General features: G+C 47.1%; 1 protein-coding gene across 3 annotated transcripts in view; it reads right to left on the bottom strand.

The window, feature by feature from the left end:
- The window catches only part of RXFP2 (relaxin family peptide receptor 2), a 650298-nt gene that overhangs the window by 491564 nt on the left and 133686 nt on the right, over positions 1-25048 (bottom strand). The gene's annotated exons all lie outside the window — the stretch shown is intronic.

The raw sequence follows: 25048 nt of genomic DNA, 5'->3' as shown, positions 1-25048 counted from the left end.
CTCTTTTTCCAAGTCTACAGGTACGCCTCCTGCTCCGGTTTCTGCTGAGGACGAGTTTGAGGTAGAGAACATTCTTGCCACCAAAAGGGTAAGAGGAAAGACCTTTTTCCTGGTAGATTGGAAGGGGTTTGGTCCTGAGGAGAGAACGTGGGAGCCCCGGGAGAACATCCATGCCCCTCTCATCCTAGCTAAATTTCTGTCTGGCCTAAAAAAGGGGGGGCCTAAAGGGGGGGGTACTGTAGTGCTGGCGTCCCTGCCCTCTGCTAGGCAGGGACGCTGCTCCCCTCACCGCTCTGCTCCGTGCCCGGCTTCCTCCCCCCGCTCTGCTGTCAGCGCGCGCTCCGTCCCGGCGTCCTCCTCCTGCTCTGCTCTCAGCGCGCGCTCCTTCCCGGCCCCTGTGCTTAGGGCGCGCGCGCTCCCCTCCTCTTAAAGGGGCCGCGCGCGCCGCCCTAAAGAGTCCCCGGCCAATGGCCGGAGGACTTCATCATATATAAGGCACCTCCTCCAAAATGGAGGTGCCCGAGCAATGTTGTTTGCACCTGTGTCTCACCTGTGCTTCAGCCCTCAGGTCCCGTTGCCAGTTACTTGCCAGTTACCTGCCAGTTACCTGCCTGATTCCTGCCTGAATACTTTTAACCTGTCTGCCAGTCTGAGGTCAGACGGTCTGCCTTACTACTCCTGTCAGTCTGTCTAAAGGACCAGCCTGCCCGCTCACCTGGGAGCGCATATCAGCTACCTGCCTGCTTGCCTGAGGTCCGACGGTCTGCCTTACTACTCCGGTCAGTCTGTCTATGGACCAGCTTGCCCGCTCACCTGGGAGCGCTTCTCCGTTATCTGCCTGCTTGCCAGCCCGGAGGCTCCGTTGTCACGTGCTGTGACCACCAGCTATCTCAGAGACTCTTGCCCGCTCACCTGGGAGCGCATCTCCGTTACCTGCCTGCTTGCCAGCCCGGAGGTCCCGTTGTCACGTGCGGTGACCACCAGCTATTCCAGAGACTCTTGCCCGCTCACCTGGGAGCGCTTCTCCGTTACCTACCTGCTTGCCAGCCCGGAGGTTCCGCCGTCACGTGCCGTGACCACCTGTTATTCCAGAGACTCTCGCTTGCTCACCTGGGAGCACACATCTACCATCTGCCTGCTAGCCTACCCGGAGGCTCTGCCATCACAGGTCGTACCTACCCTTTACCCAGAGACTGCCCTGATCACTTGCCGTATCTCCCTGTCCGTTCATCCAGAGACTGCCACCCGCTCCCTTACAAGGGCCGCCCCCTTGTATAGTAGCTCAGAGGTTCCGCCTCCCAGACCCGTTACAGCCAATATCCCATATGTGGGGGAAGGCCACTGTTTGGGTGCACGGCAGAGTTCGAAAGGGAAGGAGCGCTATTTGACTTTTTGAATGTAAAATTTGCTTAAATAATTAGCGGATGCCGTGTTGCATTTGGGGAGAACCTGATGTGCCTAAACAATGGAAACCCTCCACAAGTGACACCATTTTGGAAACTAGACCCCTCAGGGAACTTATCTAGATGTGTGGTGAGCACCCTGAACCCACAGTTGCTTCACAGAAGTTTATAACATTGAGCTGTAAAAATACAATTTTCACATTTTTCAAACAAAAATGTTTTTCAGCCCCCAATTTTGCATTTTCATAAGAGTAACAGGAGAAATTGCGCCATAGCATTTGTTGTGCAATTTCTCCGGAGTAAGCCGATACCCCATATGTGGGAGAAAACCACTGTTTGGGCAAACGGCAGGGTTCAGAAGGGAAGGAGCGACATTTGACTTTTTGAATGTAAAATTTGCTTGAATAATTAGCGGACGCCATGTTGCGTTTGGAGAGCCCCTGATGTACCTAAACAATGGAAACCCCCCACAAGTGACACCATTTTGGAAACTAGACCCCTCAGGGAACTTATTTAGGTGTGTGGTGAGCACCCTGAATCCCCAGGAGCATCACAGAAGTTTATAACATGGCATCATGAAAATAAAAAAATCAAACTTTTTCCACAATAATGATGTTCTAGCCCCAATTTTTTTATTTTCACAAAGGTAAGAGGAGAAAATGGACCCTAAAAACTTTTGTGCAATTTTTCCTGAGTACGCCGATAACCCATATGTGGGGAAAATACACTGTTTGGGCTCACAGCGGGGTTCAGAAGGGAAGGAGCACTGTGTGACTTTTTGAATGCAAAATTGGCTGGAATCGAGAGCGGACGCCATGTCGCATTTGGAGAGCCCCTGACGCGCCTAAACAGTGGAAACCCCCAGAAGTGACTCCATTTTGGAAACTAGACCCCTCAAGGATTTTATCAAAGGGTATAGTGAACATTTTATTCGACACAGAATTTGATAACATTAGGTCATCATATTGAATAAGTTGTCATTAGTCTTGAGCGCAAGTGCTCGCTACTTGAGTTTGCATCGGGTGCTTGGGTATGCACCGTGTATCTCAGGTGCTCAAGTGACATTCTCGAGTCCCCATCAGCATGTTTCACGGTTATTAGACACCCAAAAAAGACATGTGGGGATCGCTCGTGCATGGCAGGCAATCCCTGCGATGTTTTTTTGGCTGCATAACAGCTGCAAAACATATGGGGCGGAGACTCAAGCACCCGCGATACTCGGTGCATACCCGAGCATCCGATGCAAACTCAAGTAGCGAGCACTTTTTTTAAAAATCCCAACCGCAACACAACCCTAACCCCAATCCTAATACAACCCCAACCCTAGCACAAACCCTAGCACAACCCCAACCCTAACCCTAGCCCAACCATAACCCTAGCCTAGCCCTAGCACAACCTAGCCCAACCCTAACCCTAGCCCAACCCTAACCCTAGCCTAGCCCTAGCACAACCCTAGCCAAACCCTAACCCTAGCCAAACCCTAACCCTAGCCCAACCCTAACCTTAGGACAACCCTAGCCCTAAAGTTTATTATTTACGCTGTTCCTTGTGCGGTATAAGTGATTAGACGACTTTATTCTTCGGTTCGGTGCGATTACAGCGATGCCAGATTCATATCGCTTTTTTATGATTGACAGCTGTCTCACACTAAAAGACGCTTTTGTTTTGCAAAGACTAGTTTTTGCATCACCATATTTTGAGAGCTATAATTTTTCTATATTTTGGCCGACAGAGTCATATGGTGGCTTGTTTCTTGCGGGACAAGTTGACGTTTTTATTGGTACCATTTTCGGCCACGTAAAATTTTTTGATCGCTTTGTATTCCGATTTTTGGGAGGCAGAATAAACAAAAACCAACAATTCCAGAATTGTTTTTTTATTCCTTTTTTATAACTTTTTTATTTTTCGGTCTTTGGAGCTGTATGGAGACTTGTCTTTTGCAGGACAAGATGATGTTTTCAGCGGCACCATTTTTATTTGCATTTGCCTTTTTGATTGCGTTTTATTCCATTTTTTGTTTGGCGGTATGATGATGAAGCATTGTTTTTTGCTTCGTTTTTTATTTTATTTTTTTACTGTGTTCACTAAAGGGGTTAACTAGTGGGACAGTTTTATAGGTCAGGTTGTTCCGGATGTGGCAATACCAAATTTGTGTACTTTTATTGTTTTTTTTTTTTTTTCATAATAAATAAATATTATGGGTACAATATATTTTTATTTTTTGGGGATTTTTTTTTTATATATTTTTTTACAATTTTTTTAAAAAATTTTTTCACTTTCTGGCAGTTTTTTTACTTTTACACTTTGTCCCACTATGGGACTTTCACTTTTTGCAGCCTGATCGACTGTATAGTACAGGAAATACAGCACCATCCCTGTGCTATGCAGCCTGTCAGCGCTGCACAGGGAGAAGTTACTTTGGTCGTGCACTGCACATGACCAAAGTAACTTCCTGCTGTCTCGTGACCCGGATGTTGTCATGACGACATCGGGTCATCATGACAACATCCGGAAGCCGCCGCAGACACCGCCGCAGACACCGCGGGACGCCGGCAGGTGAGGTGAGTATAGCGATCACCTCCCCTTGCCCCCGCAATGCTGCGATCGACTTCGATCGCAGCATTGTGGGGGTTAATGTGTCAGCAGCGGTGTGGGACCGATCCTGGCACATAGCACCTGGTGTCAACTGTGACAATCAGCTGACACCCGGTGGCGATCGCCCCGCACCGCTTGTGTGCGGGCGCGATCATAGCGCGCATAATAGTACGTAGCTCGCCCTATAGGCCCGGGGCGCAGCTACATACTATTACTGACAAAGTCGTAAAGGGGTTAATATCAAGACTTTTCATGTGCTGCGCCAATTCTCTGGAATGCACTATCAGGACAATTTGATTAATTTCCAACACCCACAGTTTTAAGCGTGGCCTAAAAACGCATTTCTTTAGACTGCCCCATCGCCTCACCTCACTTATCTAATTATCCTAGTTTTGCCCATACAAAAAATTCTTCAAAGTCTGGACCCTCATAGAATCTGTTCACACACCCTCCATGCACTTAATAGCACTTTGTATCTGTACTTATACACATACTGGCTGATGATTGATTCATATTTGAATACCCTATTTGTTATATTGATGGGTGGACCATACATGACAAGCACTTTTTACCTTTTACCTTCCCTATTTCCTTGTAGATTGTAAGCTTGCGAGCATGACCCTCACTCCTCTTGGTACCTGTTGAGTTATATGTTATTCTGTAATGTCTTTATTGTCTGTACAAGTCTCCTCTAAAATGTAAAGTGCTGCGGAATATGATGGCGCTATAAAAATAAAAATTATTATTATTATTATATTCATTGATTTTAAGAAAGTAGATGAATACATGGATGAAGCATGAAAAAAAATTGAAAGTAGAAAATAGAATAAGATATTCCTATTTTTTTGCGCATCCACATGATGTGATCAAATTGGCTAATTTAAAAATCAGCTACTTGGTCTATATCCAGATGGCTCCATGCCCTGGACCATTGTGTTCCATATCCAAAATGCACACCCAATTTCTAAGAAACAAATACTGGGACCTCATTGCATTATGTTTTATGATACAATATGTCAGCGTTTTCAATATCTTTAGGTCTTCAATGAACTTTCTCTTTTTTACTCCTTATACTAGTGTTCCCCAATCAGTGTTCAGAAGCCACAATGGTTCTTGTGGTCTCTACATTACAGCATGGGATCACAGCTGCTGCTTTCTTGGTGGTAAAACATGTTTTTTTAAAACTTGGCAAGGAAATATTTTACCTTACAGAAAGCAGGATCTGTGATCCCCTGCTGTAATATCTGTATACTCCTTTGCTTCCTCCCCTGTCCAGGAGATGTGGTATGATCAGACCATGTTCCTGTACGGTCAGACGCAGCCATTACACAGTACACAGCAGGGGCACATTTATAAGATTATCTCAGCACAGGAACATTTTTTCTAACACATCCAATTGTGAAAGCTATTATTATTCCAAGATCTACTGATTAAAATGTACTTTGTTCATGGCAAAAACCCATGATATGATTGCAGCATATCACATATACTTTATCCTGCATCATGTTGCCTTCCTCCATATTTTATGTTTTTTATTGGAATTTCTTAGTGTAATTGTGATTTAATAAAGATTTTTGCATTATTTCTAGTAGTGGAGTCTGCTTGCTGTAGAGGATTATATTGCAATTTTGCATAGACTTAATATTATCTTTTTTTGGGTTTAGAGATGAGTCATAGCTGGAATAAGTCATCATCGTGGTGTGAACTAGAGCGTAGACTGGAAAGCAAATGACTCTAATCAAAGAGGATGTCACTTTTTATTCCATTGATGTAATTAGCTTTTGACTGCATTTAATTACTATTCAGTAAATTTGTCCAGTCTACAATGTAGTGATTCTATGTGGTATCTGCTATGTGATTAATATATTCAGTCTCGTTATTGTGACACTGGGTCACTTCTCACAGACAAGCCGTGAGATGGGATAAGCAAGGAGTCCGAAGTCAAAAGCCAGTACAGTACCTCATAAACAGAAGGAAGAGACAAAAGCATAGTCACTGGTAATGTTCTGAGGTCAGAATCAGGCCCAGATTGCTAATCTGCCCTTCCGGGCACTTTCCCAGTGGGCCGCGGCATGGCCCTGCTTGGGAGCCGCCAGCCCGTTTTTACGGCTGCTGGCCCCTTAAATTTTCTGAGCGCCTGCCCTGGTGGCTTGGCATTACCGGAGGCAGGGCGCGTGCGCGAGCATGCATGCAGCGGTCATCATTTGAACGCTGCAACGCACATGTGGCTGGAGCGCCTGGGAACATGCTGCTGCTATGTGTCAGTGCGTTCTGTGAGCAGGGAGCGTAAGCTCTGTTCTCCCACCCGCAGTCCTAGCAACACAGCAGCCCCGGTCCCAGCAACAGAGCAGCCGGTGGGGCCATCATCCTACATGGGCCATACTATGTGGGGCCATCATACTGCATGGGCTATAATATGCGGGGCCATCATCCTACATGGGCCATACTATGTGGGGCCATCATACTGCATGGGTCATACTATGTGGGGCCATCATCCTACATGGGCCAAACTATGTGGGGCCATCATCCTACATGGGCCATACAATGTGGGGCCATCATCCTCCAAAGGCCATACCATGTGGGGCCATCATATTATGTGCAGGACTATATGTGGGACCATCATACTATGTTCAGGACTCTATGTGGGACCATCATTCTATGTTCAGGACTCTATGTGGGACCATCATACTATGTGAGGACTGTATGTGGGACCATCATACTATGTGCAGGACTGCATGTGGGACCATCATACTATATGCAGGACTGTATGTGGGATCATCTTATTATGTGCAGAACTATATTTGGGGCCATCATACTACAGTGGTGGCCAAAAGTATTGGCACCCCTGCAATTCTGTCAGATAATACTCAGTTTCTTCCTGAAAATGATTGCAATCACAAATTCTTTGGTATTATTATCTTCATTTAATTTGTCTTCAATTAAAAAATAAAAAAATAATTGTCCTAAAGCCAAATTGGATATAATTCCACACCAAACCTAAAAAAGGGGGTGGACAAAAGTATTGGCACTGTTTGAAAAATCATGTGATGCTTCTCTAATTCGTGTAATTAACAGCACCTGTAACTTACCTGTGGCACCTAACAGGTGTTGGCAATAACTAAATCACACTTGCAGCCAGTTAACATGGATTAAAGTTGACTCAACCTCTGTCCTGTGTCCTTGTGTGTACTACATTGAGCATGGAGAAAAGAAAGAAGACCAAAGAACTGTCTGGGGACTTGAGAAACCAAATTGTGAGGAAGCATGAGCAATCTCAAGGCTACAAGTCCATCTCCAAAGACCTGAATGTTCCTGTGTCTTCCGTGTGCAGTGTCATCAAAAAGTTTAAAGCCCATGGCACTGTGGCTAAACTCCCTAGATGTGGACGGAAAAGAAAAATTGACGAGAGATTTCAACGCAAGATTGTGCGGATGGTGGATAAAGAACCTCGACTAACATCCAAACTGTAACGGGTCTGGGAGGCAGAACCTCTGAGCTACTATACAAGGGGGCGGTCCTTGTAAGGGAGCGGGTGGCGACCAGGCAGGCAGTCACAGCAGGTGACCGGGACAGTCTCTAGAAGAACGGGCAGGAGGTCACGGCAAGTGACCGGGGCAGTCTCTGGATGAACGGGCAGATGGTCACGGCAAGTGACCGGGGCAGTCTCTGGGTGAACGGGCAGATGGTCACGGCAAGTGACCGGGGCAGTCTCTGGGTGAACGGGCAGATGGTCACGGCAAGTGACCGGGGCAGTCTCTGGGTAAAGGGTTGGTACGACCTGTGGCGGCTGATGGTAGACGTGAGCTCCCAGGTGAGCAGGCGAGAGTCTCTGGATAAACGGGTGGTCACAGCATGTGACGGCGGAGCCTCCAGGAAGACCAACAGACAGGCGGCAGATGAGCGCTCCCAGGTGAGCGGGCAGAAGTCTCTGGACAGGCGGGTGGTCACAGCACGTGACGGCAGAGCCTCCAGGTAGGCTAGCAGACAGGCAGCAAATGAGCGCTCCCAGGTGAGCGGGCAGGAGTCACTGGACAGGCAGGTGGTCACAGCACGTGACGGCAGAGCCTCCAGGTAGGCTAGCAGGCAGGTAGCAGATGTGCGCTCCCAGGTGAGCGGGCAAGCTGGTCCATAGACAGATTGACAAGAGTTGGAAGGCAGACCGTCGGACCTCAGGCAAGCAGGCAGGTAGTTGATGTGCGCTCCCAGGTGAGCGGGCAAGCTGGTCCTTAGACAGACTGACAGGAGTAGTAAGAAAGACCGTCGGACCTCAGGCTAGCAGGCAGGTAGCAGAATATCAGGCAGGAATAAGACAGCAAGCTGGCAGGAATCTGGCAGGTATCTGGCAGGTAACTGGCAACGGGACCTGAGGGCTGAAGCAGAGTAGTGAACAGTGCAACAACATTGCTCGGGCACCTCCATTTTGGAGGAGGTGCCTTATATATGGTGAAGTCCTCCGGCCATTGGCCGGGGACTCCTTAGGACGGCGCGCACGGCCCCTTTAAGAGGGAGGGAGAGCGCGCGCGCGCGCCCTAAGCACAGTGGCCGGGAAGGAGCACGCGCTGCCAGCAGAGCGGGAGGAGGACGCCGGGCACGGAGCAGAGAGGTGAGGGGAACAGCGTCCCTGCCTAGCAGAGGGCAGGGACGCCGGCGCTACAGTACCCCCCCCTTTAGGCCCCCCCTTTTTTAGGCCAGACAGAAATTTAGCAAGGATGAGCGGGGCATGGATGTTCTCCCGGGGCTCCCACGTTCTCTCCTCAGGACCAAACCCCTTCCAATCTACTAGAAAAAAGGTCTTTCCTCTTACCCTTTTGGTGGCAAGAATGTTCTCTACCTCAAACTCGTCCTCAGCAGAAACCGGAGCAGGAGGCGTACCTGTAGACTTGGAAAAAGAGTTAAGTACCACAGGTTTGAGGAGAGATACATGGAAGGAGTTAGGGATCCGTAAGTTGGCCGGGAGTTTCAATTTATAGGCCACCGGGTTGATCTGACTGATGACCTCCAGAGGGCCGATGAACCGAGGCCCTAACTTGTAAGAAGGTATCTTGAGTCGGACATATTTAGATGAGAGCCAGACTTTATCTCCAGGACGAAATTGTGGAGGATCCAGGCGTTTTTTGTCAGCGTGTCTTTTCATCCGTTCGGACGACTGAAGGAGTGCGGATCGGGTACTCTCCCAAATGGAGGAAAATTTGCTAACGAGAGATTCCGCAGCCGGGTTGTCCACAGAGGTGGAGACAGGAAAAGGAATCCGAGGATGCTGACCGAAGACTACAAAAAACGGGGATTTGGAGGAGGATTCGCTCTCGTGATTGTTATAAGAGAACTCGGCCCATGGTAGGAGATCCACCCAGTCTGAATGATGGGCATTAACGAAGTGCCGGAGGTAACTGGTCAGGTTCTGATTGATCCGCTCCACTTGACCATTGGACTGTGGGTGGTAAGCGGAAGAGAAGTCCAGGGTGACATCTAGCAGTTTACAAGTGGCTCTCCAGAAGCGTGAGGTGAACTGTACCCCACGATCCGACACGATGTGGAGGGGCAGGCCATGAAGACGAAAGATGTGACGAATAAAGTCTTTCGCTAGCTCGGGTGCAGACGGGAGGCCTGGCAGGGGAACGAAATGAGCCATCTTGGAGAAGCGGTCAGCGACCACCCAAATGACCGTACAACCGGCAGAGACTGGGAGGTCAGTTATAAAGTCCATTGCTATATGCTGCCAGGGGGCAGCAGGTACAGAAAGCGGAAGGAGGCGACCGGCTGGCAGATGTCTCGGAACCTTGTTGCGGGCGCAGGACACACAGGCAGAAACAAAGTCTATTACGTCCTTGTGCAGGGTAGGCCACCAGTAGTGCCGGGTAATAAGCTGGAGGGTCTTTTTCTGACCGGCGTGGCCAGCCAGTTTAGACGAGTGACCCCAGTGAAGGATCTTCTCCCGATCAGGTACTGATACGAACGTCTTTCCGGGAGGGAGACGATTTAGACTCACGGGAGCCACCTGCATTACTCTGGCGGGATCGATGATGTGTTTCGGATCTTCCTCGAGATCAGACACCAGAAAGGATCGAGACAAGGCGTCCGCCTTGACGTTTTTGTCAGCCGGGCGAAAATGAAGAACAAAATCAAAGCGAGCAAAAAACAAGGATCACCGGGCTTGGCGCGGGTTAAGTCTCTGGGCATGCTGGAGGTAAGCCAAGTTCTTGTGGTCAGTGTAAATTATTACCGGGTGAAGAGCCCTCTCGAGCAGGTAACGCCACTCCTCCAATGCCAGTTTGATGGCCAATAACTCTCGGTCTCCTATGGAATAATTGCGCTCTGAGGAGGAGAAGAGTTTAGAGAAGAAGCCGCAAGTTACCATCCTCCCGGAAGATGATTTTTGAGTAAGTACCGCTCCGGCTCCAGAGGAGGAGGCATCAACTTCCAGGAAGAACTGCTTGTTGCCGTCCGGGCGATGCAGCACCGGGGCGGAAGAGAAGGCCTGTTTTAAGGAAAGAAAGGCCTCTTCTGCTTCAGGCGGCCACTCTTTGGGATTAGTACCCTTACGGGTGAGCGCGGAAATTGGGGCAGTCCGGGAAGAGAAGTGCGGTATGAAGAGGCGGTAGTAGTTGGCGAAGCCCAGGAACCGCTGAATGGCCTTCAACCCCTCCGGTCGAGGCCATTTCTTGATGGCAGACAGTTTCTCTGGATCCATTCGTAGGCCGGTCTGAGAAATAATGTAGCCCAAAAACGGAAGCGAGGTCTGCTCAAAGAGGCACTTCTCGTATTTAGCGAAGAGGTGATTCTGCCTGAGCCTGAGCAGGACCTGACGAACGTCCCTCCGGTGAGTCTGGAGATCCGGAGAGAAGACCAAGATGTCGTCCAGGTACACCACTACGCAGGAGTAGAGAAGGTCCCGGAAGATGTCATTGACCAACTCTTGAAAGACAGCAGGAGCGTTACAGAGACCAAAGGGCATTACCAGATATTCATAGTGGCCGTCCCGGGTGTTGAATGCCGTCTCCCATTCATCCCCCTGACGGATACGAACCAGGTTGTACGCCCCACGGAGGTCCAGCTTGGTGAAGATTCTAGCCCCCCTCAGACGATCAAATAACTCCGGAATGAGCGGAAGGGGGTACTTATTCTTCACCGTGATCTGGTTAAGGCCTCTATAGTCTATACAGGGACGGAGAGATCCGTCCTTCTTTTTGACGAAAAAGAAGCCTGCTCCCGCCGGGGAGGTAGATTTCCGGATGAATCCCCTGGCCAGATTCTCCTCAATATATTCGGACATCGACCGGGTCTCAGCAGCGGATAATGGATAAATACGCCTACGGGGAGGAGTAGTACCAGGTAACATGTCGATAGGGCAGTCGTATGGTCTATGAGGGGGTAGTGTCTCTGCCTCCTTTTTATTAAAGACATCAGCATAAGACCAATAAGGAATCGGAAGTCCAGGTAGATTAGCTGGGGTAGGAGAAGGACGGACGGGATGGACGGGAACCAGACAGGTCTTATGGCAGTCCTGTCCCCAGCGAAGGACTTCACCGGTCTGCCAGTCAAGCACGGGTGCATGTCTCTGGAGCCAAGGTAGACCTAGCAAGAGGGCGTGAGAGAGTCCAGGCAGAACATGAAAGGAGATACTCTCAGAATGCAGCATTCCCACCTGCAGAGTAATGGATTCGGTGATGAGTTGGATGGGGCGTGGTAAGAGACCCCCATCCACGGCAGCAACAGACAAGGGTACAGCGAGAGGTTTGGTGGGGATGCGGTATTTCTCTACCAGGGACTGTGAAATAAGATTCCCGGCTGCTCCAGAGTCAAGTTGGGCTAGTTCGAAATAACGGTTCTCCCCGCAGACAATTGAGACTGACAGCAGCAGAGATGGAGAGGATTTATTCTTGTCTAGGTCGACCTCTCCGAGCGAACCTAGACACAGGCGTTTCCCGACCTCTCCGGGCAGGCACGGATCCGGTGCTCCTTACTGCCACAGTAGAAGCAGCTCCCCTCGGCACGGCGTAAGTCCTGACGGGTTTTGACCATCTTGGTCTGGTCGACCTGCATAGGCTCAGGAGAGTGTACCTGGGGAGAGACGGATTTCTGAAAAGTAGGAGCTAGACGTGGAAACCTCCTCTCACGGGTGACCTCTTTGGCACGCTCCTGGAACCGTAGGTCAATCCGGGTGGCAAGAGTTATTAGGTCATCAAGAGTGGTAGGAATGTCCCGACCGGCAAGTTCATCTTTAATACGGCCGGACAGACCCTCCCAGAAGACGGATACCAGAGCGTCGTTATCCCAGGCCAGCTCCGAGGCAAGGGTACGGAACCGTATGGCATATTGGCCCACGGTGAGACTTCCCTGATGGAGGCGTAGCAGTGATGATGCGGATGAGGTCTTCCGTCCGGGTTCGTCGAAGACTTTCCGGAAAGCCATGAGAAAGGCAGGCAAGTCGGACACCAGGGGGTCTCCTCTCTCCCATAGAGGATTTAGCCAGGCCAGGGCCTCCCCGGTGAGATGGGACATGATGAAGGCAATTTTGGCCCGGTCAGAGTTAAACTGGTGGGACAGGAGTTCAAAGTGCAGGGTGCAATGATTTATGAAGCCCCGAGCCTGGGCGGAGTCGCCTCCGAAGCGAGGAGGTGCAGAAAGCCGGGGTCCGGGGTAGGATACCATGGTATTAGTGGACAGCGGAGCTGCCGGATTGCGAGTCATGGCACTGGCGGAGGTTGCTGGCGGAGCAGTCAGAGTGTCCAGGAGAGAATTGACACTCCGCAGGTGACCCAGGATGGACTCCTGTTGGGACCTCTGACGGGACAGTTCATGACACAGGTCCGAGAGCGAGGGAGCTTGGGTGCCACCGGGTTCCATGACCCGAGCAAACTGTAACGGGTCTGGGAGGCGGAACCTCTGAGCTACTATACAAGGGGGCGGTCCTTGTAAGGGAGCGGGTGGCGACCAGGCAGGCAGTCACAGCAGGTGACCGGGACAGTCTCTAGAAGAACGGGCAGGAGGTCACGGCAAGTGACCGGGGCAGTCTCTGGATGAACGGGCAGAGGGTCACGGCAAGTGACCGGGGCAGTCTCTGGGTGAACGGGCAGATGGTCACGGCAAGTGACCGGGGCAGTCTCTGGGTGAACGGGCAGATGGTCATGGCAAGTGACCGGGGCAGTCTCTGGGCAAAGGGTTGGTACGACCTGTGGCGGCTGATGGTAGACGTGAGCTCCCAGGTGAGCAGGCGAGAGTCTCTGGATAAACGGGTGGTCACAGCATGTGACGGCAGAGCCTCCAGGAAGACCAACAGACAGGCGGCAGATGAGCGCTCCCAGGTGAGCGGGCAGAAGTCTCTGGACAGGCGGGTGGTCACAGCACGTGACGGCAGAGCCTCCAGGTAGGCTAGCAGACAGGCAGCAGATGAGCGCTCCCAGGTGAGCGGGCAGGAGTCACTGGACAGGCAGGTGGTCACAGCACGTGACGGCAGAGCCTCCAGGTAGGCTAGCAGGCAGGTAGCAGATGTGCGCTCCCAGGTGAGCGGGCAAGCTGGTCCATAGACAGACTGACAAGAGTTGGAAGGCAGACCGTCGGACCTCAGGTAAGCAGGCAGGTAGTTGATGTGCGCTCCCAGGTGAGCGGGCAAGCTGGTCCTTAGACAGACTGACAGGAGTAGTAAGGTAGACCGTCGGACCTCAGGCTAGCAGGCAGGTAGCAGAATATCAGGCAGGAATAAGACAGCAAGCTGGCAGGAATCTGGCAGGTATCTGGCAGGTAACTGGCAACGGGACCTGTGGGCTGAAGCAGAGTAGTGAACAGTGCAACAACATTGCTCGGGCACCTCCATTTTGGAGGAGGTGCCTTATATATGGTGAAGTCCTCCGGCCATTGGCCGGGGACTCCTTAGGACGGCGCGCGCGGCCCCTTTAAGAGGGAGGGAGAGCGCGCGCGCGCGCCCTAAGCACAGTGGCCGGAAAGGAGCGTGCGCTGCCAGCAGAGCGGGAGGAGGACGCCGGGCACGGAGCAGAGAGGTGAGGGGAACAGCGTCCCTGCCTAGCAGAGGGCAGGGACGCCGGCGCTACACAAACAAGTTCAAGCTGCCCTGCAGTCCGAGGGTACAACAGTGTCAACCCGTACTATCCGTCGGCGTCTGAATGAAAAGGGACTGTATGGTAGGATACCCAGGAAGACCCCACTTCTTACCCCGAGACATAAAAAAGCCAGGCTGGAGTTTGCCAAAACTTACCTGAGAAAGCCTAAAACGTTTTGGAAGAATGTTCTCTGGTCAGTTGAGACAAAAGTAGAGATTTTTGGGAAAAAGCATCAACATAGAGTGTACAGGAAAAAAAAAAGAGGCATTCAAAGAAAAGAACACGGTCCCTACAGTCAAACATGGCGGAGGTTCCCTGATGTTTTGGGGTTGCTTTGCTGCCTCTGGCACTGTACTGCTTGACCTTGTGCATGGCATTATGAAGTCTGAAGACTACCAACAAATTTTGCAGCATAATGTAGGGCCCAGTGTGAGAAAGCTGGGTCTCCCTCAGAGGTCATGGGTCTTCCAACAGGACAATGACCCAAAACACACTTCCAAAAGCACTATAAAATGGTTTGAGAGAAAGCACTGGAGACTTCTAAGGTGGCCAGCAATGAGTCCAGACCTGAATCCCATAGAACACCTGTAGAGAGATCTCAAAATGGCAGTTTGGAGAAGGCACCCTTCAAATATCAGGGACCTGGAGCAGTTTGCCAAAGAAGAATGGTCTACAATTCCAGCAGAGCATTGTAAGAAACTCATTGATGGTTACCGGAAGCGGTTGTTCAGTTATTTTGGCTAAAGGTTGTACAACCAAGTATTAGGCTGAGGGTGCCAATACTTTTGTCTGGCCCATTTTTGGAGTTTTGTGTGAAATGATCAATGATTTGATTTTTTCTTCATTCTCTTTTGTGTTTTTTCCTTGCAAGCAAATTAAATGAAGATAATAATACCAAAGAATTTGTGATTGCAATCATTTTCAGGAAGAAACTGAGTATTATCTGACAGAATTGCAGGGGTGCCAATACTTTTGGACACCACTGTATGTGCAGGCTTTATGTGGGCCATCATACTATGTGCAGGACTCTATGTGGGCCCATCATACTATGTGCAGGACTCTATGTGGGACCATCATACTATGTGCAGGACTGTATGTGGGCCCATCATACTATGTGCAGGACTCTATGTGGGACCATCATACTATGTGCAGCACTATATGTGGGGCCATCATACTATGTGCAGGACTATTAGGACTTTTGCTATGGGGCCCCATGATTTCTATGTGCAGTGGGTACGAAGATTTTTCACTCTTTGTTTCATTGCAGCCATTTGGTAAATTCTAAAAAGTTCATTTTTTTTCTCATTAAAGTACACTCTGCACCCCATCTTGTCTGAAAAAAACAGAAATGTGGAAATTTTTGCAAATTTATTAAAAAAGAAAAACTGAAATATCACATGGTCATAAGCATTCAGACCCTTTGTTCAGACACTCATATTTAAGTCACATGCTGTCCATTTCCTTGTGATCCTCCTTGAGATGATTCTACTCCTTCATTGGAATCCAGCTGTGTTTAATTAAACTGATAGGACTTGATTTGGAAAGGCACATGTAGCGCCCCGAGGGTTCGGCCGCTACAGGGGTATTGCACCTCTGCCAGAGGTGTGGTATTCCACTCCCGGGTAAGGATGGAGTGTGGACCAGGGCTCAGTTAGCTGCATACAGCACACACACCCCATTTCCGAGGGACAGCTCAACGGTGCTCCCACTAGACAAAAGTGCAGGCACGACCGACTATGTCCCTGGCTGGAGTGGGGAGGGGGGTGGAACACCCAGTGCTGTAGGGGCAGATAGGGGTTGGTTCCTGAGCGTAGGAAGGAGCCCATTGGTTGCTGGTCACCTGGGCTCATGGTCAGAGTGAGGTATAAAAGGTGGGCACCATCTTAGCTCTGGGTTCAGTCTGTGAAGTTCAGTGAGAGGAGGAGACCAGGAGTGGAGGCTCTGTAGGAGCTCCACTCAGGAGCGGGCCTAGAGAGAGGCCGAGGAAGAGAGAGAGAGGAGGTGAAAGGGAGCTGTGATTAAGTGTCATCCCAGCTCCACGAGAAAGGAACAGAAAGGAACAGAGAAGAAGAAGAGACAAAGAAACAGAAGGGCTCAGGAACAAGAAGGTGGAACATATGATTTCTATAGGTGCTGGACAATCAGTCCCTATGTAAATCACATCTTCTTGGCCAAATATGCTCCTGGTGTAAAACTGTCTGGAGGACTGACCGTTTTTAGTAGGGGGACAACCCCTTTATTTTTTCTTTATGTGGTGATAACATTAAGGGCTCGTTCACACGATCGATGATTGCCAGATAATCAGATCGATTATGGTAATGACATTGATCACACTCTGATCAGGGTTTGATCAGTGTCAGTTTACTGTGATCTAATTCTCTCGCACAATAGCGTCGTATCACAGGTGCGGAGAAGACGGAGAGCTGAATTTCTCCATCTTCTCCATTGTCTGTATCCACTTACATCAGACTGCACTTGAATGATATCCAAGTGCAGTCCGATGTTTCAGACTTGTACGGGTGATCGGTATTCCAGAGCCACTCGCAGGTTGCTGCAAATATCAGACTGATTTGGACTATAGAGAACAATGCAGATCTGCACTGCCCATAGTATAACATTGGTCCGAATGCTATCTGATATCACATTGGATAGCACTCAGCCGTGTTATACGCCAGTGTGAGCGAGGCCTCACTGTGCCAAACACATTCTTATCTGGTTCCCTCAATAGAAACATAAGAGAATTGCATGAGAAGTGATGAGAATGTGTTTGGCAGATCACCTACTTATGTTCACGTGACAACTGCCTGAACCGCCTGGTAAAGCCAAATCCCAACATTACACTTTTAGTAGTCAGCGAGCTGCACTGCTGGCAAAAAATGTGCACTGGGTGAAAAACCCCTATAACTGGGAGGTAGGGTGGGCTGAGTGTACAAATTATAATAATTAGAATATGCACTGACCTTAGGTCCTCCTGCAACTAGGGGCATGCATAGAAGAAGTCCTAATTCTGGTTCCCAATTTCAAAAACAAAAATTCTCAGCGGGGTCACGGGGCATAGGTGCAGTCACAGAATGGCGGATCTCCCAACTTTTAAAGACAAAGTCATTTTTCCCATACTAAACTCCCTTAGTGTTCTCACCCACAAACTGTACAGAAAAGGCTGCATAGAAAAGATACTTTCCTATTTAAAAACAGTGATTTGCATCTGGGTTGCTTTGGTTTGTGTGCCAGGGCTGATTTTCAGTTCCAGTCTGGCCCTGGTCAGAGTACCAGGAGAATAGTGGATCAGAGCAGAAGGGGTTAAACAGACAGATGGTCAGAACGAGGTCCAAGGTCAGGCAACGAAAGATCTACAAACAGAACACAAGGCAAAACCACACAGTAGCAGAATGTAGGTCTGGCAGAGATCTGGGACTATCAGCCCAGTTAAGTAGCACAGCAAATACCTGGCACAATGAACAGCTGGAGATAGCCAGCACCTCCCAATCTCAGATTGGACAGCCGAGCTGTCAATCAACACACTCACAGCTCAGCACGCCCCTGCACCAGACTGGACAACTGAGCTGTCAATCAAAGTACTGACAGCTTCAGCACGCCCCTGTACCAGATTGGATGGCTGAGCCATCAGTAACTGCATCCCAGACACACTGAGGGGTGGAACCGTGACAGTTATGATGCGCCCCCTGGGCCGTGGGGTACTTGGCATCCGGGCCTCTGGTTGCCGGGGGATATCACGGTGGCTGGCCCGGTCCGTGACCCAGGGCAGGCAGTGAAATAGGGGAATGCTTTTATATGGGGATTTTTGGTATTTTTCGTGACGCCACCTGTGGATTCTGGGAAGAGGTTACCAGCGCTGCGGCAGTCCACTGAGGCTGATTTTAGGGGCAGCTATGATGGGACGGCTCCCCACAGGTGGAGCAGGCCTCAGGGCAGTGTAGAGGTGTAGAAAGATGGTGGAAGCAGGAGGGAGACGGCAGGACGATCCCAGAGGAAGTACAGGCACACACACAAGGGTAAACTTCAATACCTTTACTGGTAGTGATGCAGGTACGGTCCAGGGCACTCAGGGCGAATGGTACATTTCTGGACTCTTCCCAGTGAGCGGGTGTAAGGCCTCCTGATCTGTGTCTTTTACTCTCTAAGCTTCGGGCCTGCCTGGAGCTAGGCCTGGCTTGCTTACTGCTTCCTTCTTGTACCTACTGACCTGGCGGTAGGGTTTTCTCCTGGTTCCCACTATTCCTGGTCGCTGGAGCCTTAGTGGTACCTAACCCTGTTGCTGTGGTCAGCGGTTGATTAACTTGGGACTTGTAGTTCTCCAGGGATTCCGGTTGTTCCTACTGGTCATAAAGATACCTGTAGGCGCGGACCCGGTGTCCGGTATATGGTTCGGGGTGAGCCTGTTATGCTCCTCTGCTCCCTATGCGTTTCTCTTTCTTCTCCTCAGTCTGCAGACTCTCTCATGCAGACTCCCTGAGCAGACTCTCTGAGTTCAGTCCCTGTCTGTAATCTAACAGGAACTCTCACTTGCCTTCTAGCCCGCTCCAGGCTCTCACTGGCCAGACTAGCCCGCAGCTTGGGCCTAGCCTGGCCTTCAGCCACACAGACTTCAGCTTGCCTGGAGCTGCAGCATGGTGTCACACTGTCTGCTTCCCACTCACTGACTTCCTGAACTCCACCCCCCAGTATTTATATACCTGACAGGGCTCCATCTAGTGGACTTGGGTGGAGGTGTCTGCATGTATTGAGGCCACTGGGGAGAATTCCATCCATGCACCCCTCTGGGATCTGTGGCACCAGTGCGCAGCAGGGCGCCACAGTTATGATGGTGATGTTCTATGACAGTGTATAGTGTTTTGGTGTTTCAGTAATACTTTTTATTAGGCAACAGTATGGTGGTGTTATTCAGTCACAGTATGGTGGTGTTATCCAGTTGCAGTATGGTGGTGTTATTCAGTCACAGTATAGTGGTGTTATCAAGTCATAGTATGGTGGCATTATTCAGTCACAGTATGGGGTATTATCAAGTCATAGTATTGTGGCATTATTCAGTCACAGTATGGTGGCGTTATCCAGTCACAGTATGGTGGTGTTATCCAGTCACAGTATGGTGGTATTATCTAGCCACAATATAGTGGTATTATTCAGTCATAAAATTGTAGTGTTATCCAGTCACAGTATGATGGTGGTATCCAATCACACTATGGTGGTGTTATCCAGTCACAGTATGGTGTTATCCAGTCACAGTATGGTGGTATCCAGTCACAGTATGGTGGTGTTATTCAGTCATAGTATGGTAGTGTTATCCAATCACTAAATGGTGGCATTATCCAGTCACTAAATGGTGGTATTATCTAGTCACAATATAGTGGTGTTATTCAGTCACAGTATGGTGGTGTTATCCAGTCACAGTATGGGGGTGTTATTCAGTCACAGTATAGTGGGGTTATCAAGTCATAGTATGGTGGCATTATTCAGTCACAGTATGGTGGTGTTATACAGTCACATAATTGTGGTGTTATCCAGTCACAGTATGGTGGTGTTATCCAGTCACAGTATGGTGGTGTTATCCAGTTACTAAATGGTGGCATTATCCAGTCACTAAATGGTGGCATTATCTAGTCACAATATAGTGGTGTTGTTCAGTCACAATATGGTAGTGTTATCCAGTCACAGTATGGTGGTGTTATCTAGTCACAGTATGGTGGTGTTATCCAGTCACAGTATAGTGGTGTTATCAAGTCATAGCATGGTGGCATTATTCAGTCACAGTATGGGGTATTATCAAGTCATGGTATGGTGGTGTTATTCAGTCACAGTATGGTGGTGTTATTCAGTCACAGTGTGGTGGTATTATCGAGTCACAATATGGTGGTGTTATCCAGTCACAGTATGGTGGTATTATCCAGTCACTAAATGGTGGTATCCAGTCACACTATGGTGGTGTTATCCAGTCACAGTATGGTGGTGTTATTCAGTAATAGTATGGTGGTGTTATTCAGTCGCTAAATGGTGGCATTATCCAGTCACTAAATGATGGCATTATCCAGTCACTAAATGGTGGTATTATCTAGTCACAATATGGTGGTGTTATTCAGTCAGAGTATGGTGATGTTATTCAGTCATAGTATGGTGGTATTATCTAGTCACAATATAGTGGTATTATTCGGTCACAAAATTGTGGTGTTATCCAGTCACAGTATGGTGGTGTTATCCAGTCACATCATTGTGGTGTTATCCAGTTACATGATGGTGGTGTTACCCAGTCACAATATGGTAGAATTAACAAGTCATAGTATGGAGTCATTATTTAGTCACGTTATGGTGGTGTTATCCAGTCATTGTACAATGGTGTTATCTAATCACTGCATTGTGATGTTATAAGTAAAGGCAGGATTTGGATGGACAGCACACAAAAAATAGGCACAACAAGAATGTCACTCAGAGGCATTTATATTTATGGATTGTGCCGCTGAATAGACTACTATTTGGAAACAATAATTATCATTGATGTTCTGCTTGATTAACACTGGATACTAGCTATAATTACAATTGCTCAAAAAGGAGATAGTCATGATGATACTTAGTGACTGTAAATGAGCTGTTAATGGGGGTGTACTTAGGCTTGTTCCTAGGGCAGTATGACCTGTAAATGTGGCCCAAAAAAAGTAGGATAACAAACTCTTAAAACACATCATACATGTAATATTTAGATTGGACTTCGATTCCCTTTATAATAAGGAATGGTATGTAATATATATATATATATATATATATATATATATATGTATATGATACATATATTTTGTTTCAAGCACAAGCAATGCTTGGAAGCAAAAAATATGATTTTCTGTGATTGAATGGTGAATGTATCAATCCCATCACATCATATTGCATATATAAAAATACCTTAAACACTTTATTAAAAATTAATTTTTAGTTGTGACTTAGCAGGAATCCTACCCCATAGACTCCCATTAGTGATATTTTCCATTATTTTTTATGATAGCAACGTAAAGGTGGAATTTCCCTTTAAGTGGGTAAGAGTGTAAAATTAACTGAAATAAATGGATATACTGTATGCTATGGCAGAAATTCATAAAATTGGAGGTACTGGTTTAGTGTTGTTGTGGTTGCAATGACAAACAGAATCGATATGAAACTTTTCCTTTTTTTTTCCATCGCATACTATAGTTCTCTGGTCTAAGCCCAGGAGATTATTGCAGAATTTTATCAAACTCTACAGTATGTAGCATGCACAGAATTTAAGATATTGAAAAAATACATACTATGTGGACAAAAGTAGTGGGACGCCTACAGAAGTTTATATGACCTTCCGTTCTTAATCCATTAATGTTGAGTTTGTCCTCCACTGGACAGTTAAAACTGCTTCCACTTTTCTGGGAAGGATTTCTAGAAGGTTTTAGAGTTTGTATGTCAGATTTTTTTGCCTATTGATCCATTTGTGAGATCACGGATGTTGGAAGGAAGAGAAGGCTTGGCTCACAGTTTCATCCCACATTAATTGGATGGGGTTTGGTCCAGGGCCTTGTGAGGGCCAGTCGAGTCCTTCCATACCAAATTCACACAACCATGCCTTTATAGACCTTGCTTTTGTTTTTTTTGCACTGGGAATTGTCATGCTGGAACAGAAAAGGGCATTCCCCAAACTGTTCCTATAAAGTTAGAGGCATGCAATTCTCCAAAATATCTTGGCATGCTGGAAAACAACCCCTTATAAATATCAAGTAGAGGATCAAGTATATATAAGAGTTTCAAAAATATTTCCTCTAAAAATACCAATGTTGTGGAATATATTTAATAATGAAGAACACAAACTCCAAGCAAAACAACAAATATCAGGAAAAAGCAGGGATGTGCAGATAAGATCCCATCGTATAAGCGATGCAAAAATTAGCAGATGGGTAAAAATTCTGCATGCCTCAATCAAAAAAGAGCTAACTGGCAGTGGGGATTGATACCTCAAATATCAGAGATATTTAAACAGATAATAATCACCGCCTCCAGCACAATCTGCCCCTATGAAGGCTCTAAAGATATCAGGATTGAAGTACAGCATAGAAGTACAGACTCAGGACCTAGGTAGTACCTAATATAAAGGTCAATATTGAATTAAAAACAGGGCCTAGAGATCAAGCATAAAATCACCACTGAAACATATAGACATGCAAAATATAGGTCTAAATCGCTTCCAATCAGGTGTTGGGGGATAAATAAAAATAAAAAATACACAAAAAATTATATCCACTAGGAAGGGAAATAACAATAGACCCTACACCTTGGGAATGGCACCAAAGCCACTCACATACAAAATCGAGTCTCCACTATGTTATGTCAGCATACAGCTTCCACTCCGGTCGCCCTGGGGTATGAACGCTGTAATAAGAAGTTCAGCTACAAAGAAAAAATGCCAGTCAACACCACTTTATGGGAATGATATAGTCACGAATGGTGTTTAATTATCCCACTTACACCACGGGAGGAGGAGGGGAGAGACCGCCTAAACCCTCCCTAAATCTGGTGAGACTTGTAATTTACAAACCAGGTACTCAACAGCAGCAGTCCTGTGGAAGACGTACATTCGGACTCTGTAAACTAAGAACTTCACACTACATGTCCACTCCTCAGCTGGATGGCAACTCTGCCCTGAGTTACCACCGATGATCATCTCCATCGCCTCAAAGTGGACCACACGTGAGTGATCAAAAGGATTTATTATACATTAACACAACAATGGAAAAATCCCTAATCTTATCCCTGCCTGGCCGAAGTTGGAACCCTAGAAAAACATGCAAATGGCTCCCCTGCTCGACATAGTTGGCCCTACTAGTCCCTGACAGCTCCTAAAAATTGATAGTCTAGTGTGCTATAAAGACAAAAGAAAATTTTATTAAAAGAAAACAAATATATACTGAATAAAAAGTGACATTTAGGATGTTATTGAGGATCAAAAGTCAGTGTGCCCAATAGTAGATGCAAATATTAATATTGAAAACTCCTACAGGAAATCAATAAGCAGTATGTGTAAATGATGCTCAATAGTCCACATATTGTTCTAATCAATGATTATTCCTTCAAAATAACACTGTATGTGCCAAAAGATACTTATCAGTCTACATGATGCGCCTTGACGCGTTTCCCCTCCCGGTGTAGGTACATCTGGAGGCCAAAAAGATGAATCATATGGAGATGGAGTAGACACCCTGCCGATAATAAGCTCCTTATTGTTTTTTATAGGAGTTTTTAATAAAAAAACAACTTTTTTGTTGAGTGAGATTGAAGGAGATCCAAGATGTCAGATGTTTGGAAACAAAGTGGCTGATCAAAACTTATCTAAGCATACCAGTTACAATGAATTAGTTGATTATATTCCTGATCATGGTGGCAGTTGTATGCATGAGAAAAAAACACTTTAATAAAAATGATTATCACATTAGGTACTGTGTATGCTAATTAGGCTGTCTGAGAGGTTTAAGCATGTTTACACAATTCCTATAATCTCTTGAAGAAGCATCATGTGGCGCGAAACAGCCCCTTGCTTTCCTTTTATGTATGTATTAATAGCCCATCATTTATTCTGCCCTGATTGCACATTGAATAAAGCCTATCATTTAACTGTATGATGAGTGCCGTGGATTTTCCATCTATTATATTTCTACTTATGAATATTCCTTTCCATTACTGTTTTGAAGCCATCTTGATGAGTTTATGGATGTCAATGGTTATTTTAACTCCTTTCTTTTGGGACCATGTTGAAAAATGCTACAAAAATAAAATGGATCAAAGAATATAAAACAAATTATTAATATTATCAGTTATAATACTGTTAACTGCCAGTTTGTCGCGCCAGAAAACTTACACTATTAGTCACATACACCTCACTGTGGCACATGAAGTCGACACCACGTCTAAGTAGGAAGGGACACCGAGCTAGAAAGCTACCAAAATGGACAGTGACCTACCTTCCATACTAGTGGAAATATGGCAAAAACAAACTCGCTTGGGATCTAATAGATCCCATGTGACTAATTAAAAAATAATATTATTAGGTAGATTTATGATTATGAAATTTTGTGGAAACTAGAAAAATTAGTTCTAAAGCTTTCCTTTCATTGGGGTCCCAATGAAAAATTTGTGCTGCGGTTTATGGGTTATTTCTTTTAGAGGATTATTTTTATTATTGATAAACAACTATGTTCTCAATCAACCCAAAAGACTCATAAATATTCAAGCTTAATATTTTTGGAAGTTGGAGTGTTTTTTTTTTAGATTTGGCTATCTTAGGAGGATATCTGTTTGTGCAGGTAACTATTACTGTGCCGAATTATTAGGCAACTTAATAAAAACCAAATATAATCCCATCTCACTTGTTTATTTTCACCAGGTAAACCAATATCAGTGCACAAAATTTTGAAATAAACATTTCTGACATGCAAAACCAAAAACCCAAAAAATTAGTGATCAATATAGCCACCTTTCTTTATGATGACACTCAACAGCCTTCCATCCATAGATTCTGTCAGTTGCTAGATCTGTTTTCGATCAACATTGCGTGCAGCAGCCACCACAGCCTCCCAGACACTGTTCCGAGAGGTGTACTGTTTTCCCTCCCTCTAGATCTCACATTTTATGATGGACCACAGGTTCTCTATGGGGTTCAGATCAGGTGAACAAGGGGGCCATGTCATTATTTTTTCTTCTTTTAGACCTTTACTAGCCTGCCACGCTGTGGAGTAGTTGGATGCATGTGATGGAGCATTGTCCTGCATGAAAATCATGTTTTTCTTGAACGATACCAACTTCTTCCTGTACCACTGCTTGAAGAAGTTGTCTTCCAGAAACTGGCAGTAGGTCTGGGAGTTGAGCTTCACTCCATCCTCAACCCAAAAAGGTTCCACAAGTTCATCTTTGATGATACCAGCCCATACCAGTACCCCACCTCCACCTTGCTGGCGTCTGAGTTGGAGTGGAGCTCTC

This window comes from Phyllobates terribilis, unplaced genomic scaffold (genome assembly GCF_046119375.1).
Source record: "Phyllobates terribilis strain yellow unplaced genomic scaffold, ASM4611937v1 Scaffold_2__4_contigs__length_985480577, whole genome shotgun sequence".
Taxonomy (NCBI): Eukaryota; Metazoa; Chordata; class Amphibia; order Anura; family Dendrobatidae; genus Phyllobates; species Phyllobates terribilis.
The sequence above is the reverse complement of the archived record's forward strand: the minus strand, read 5'-3'. Positions and strand labels throughout refer to the sequence as shown.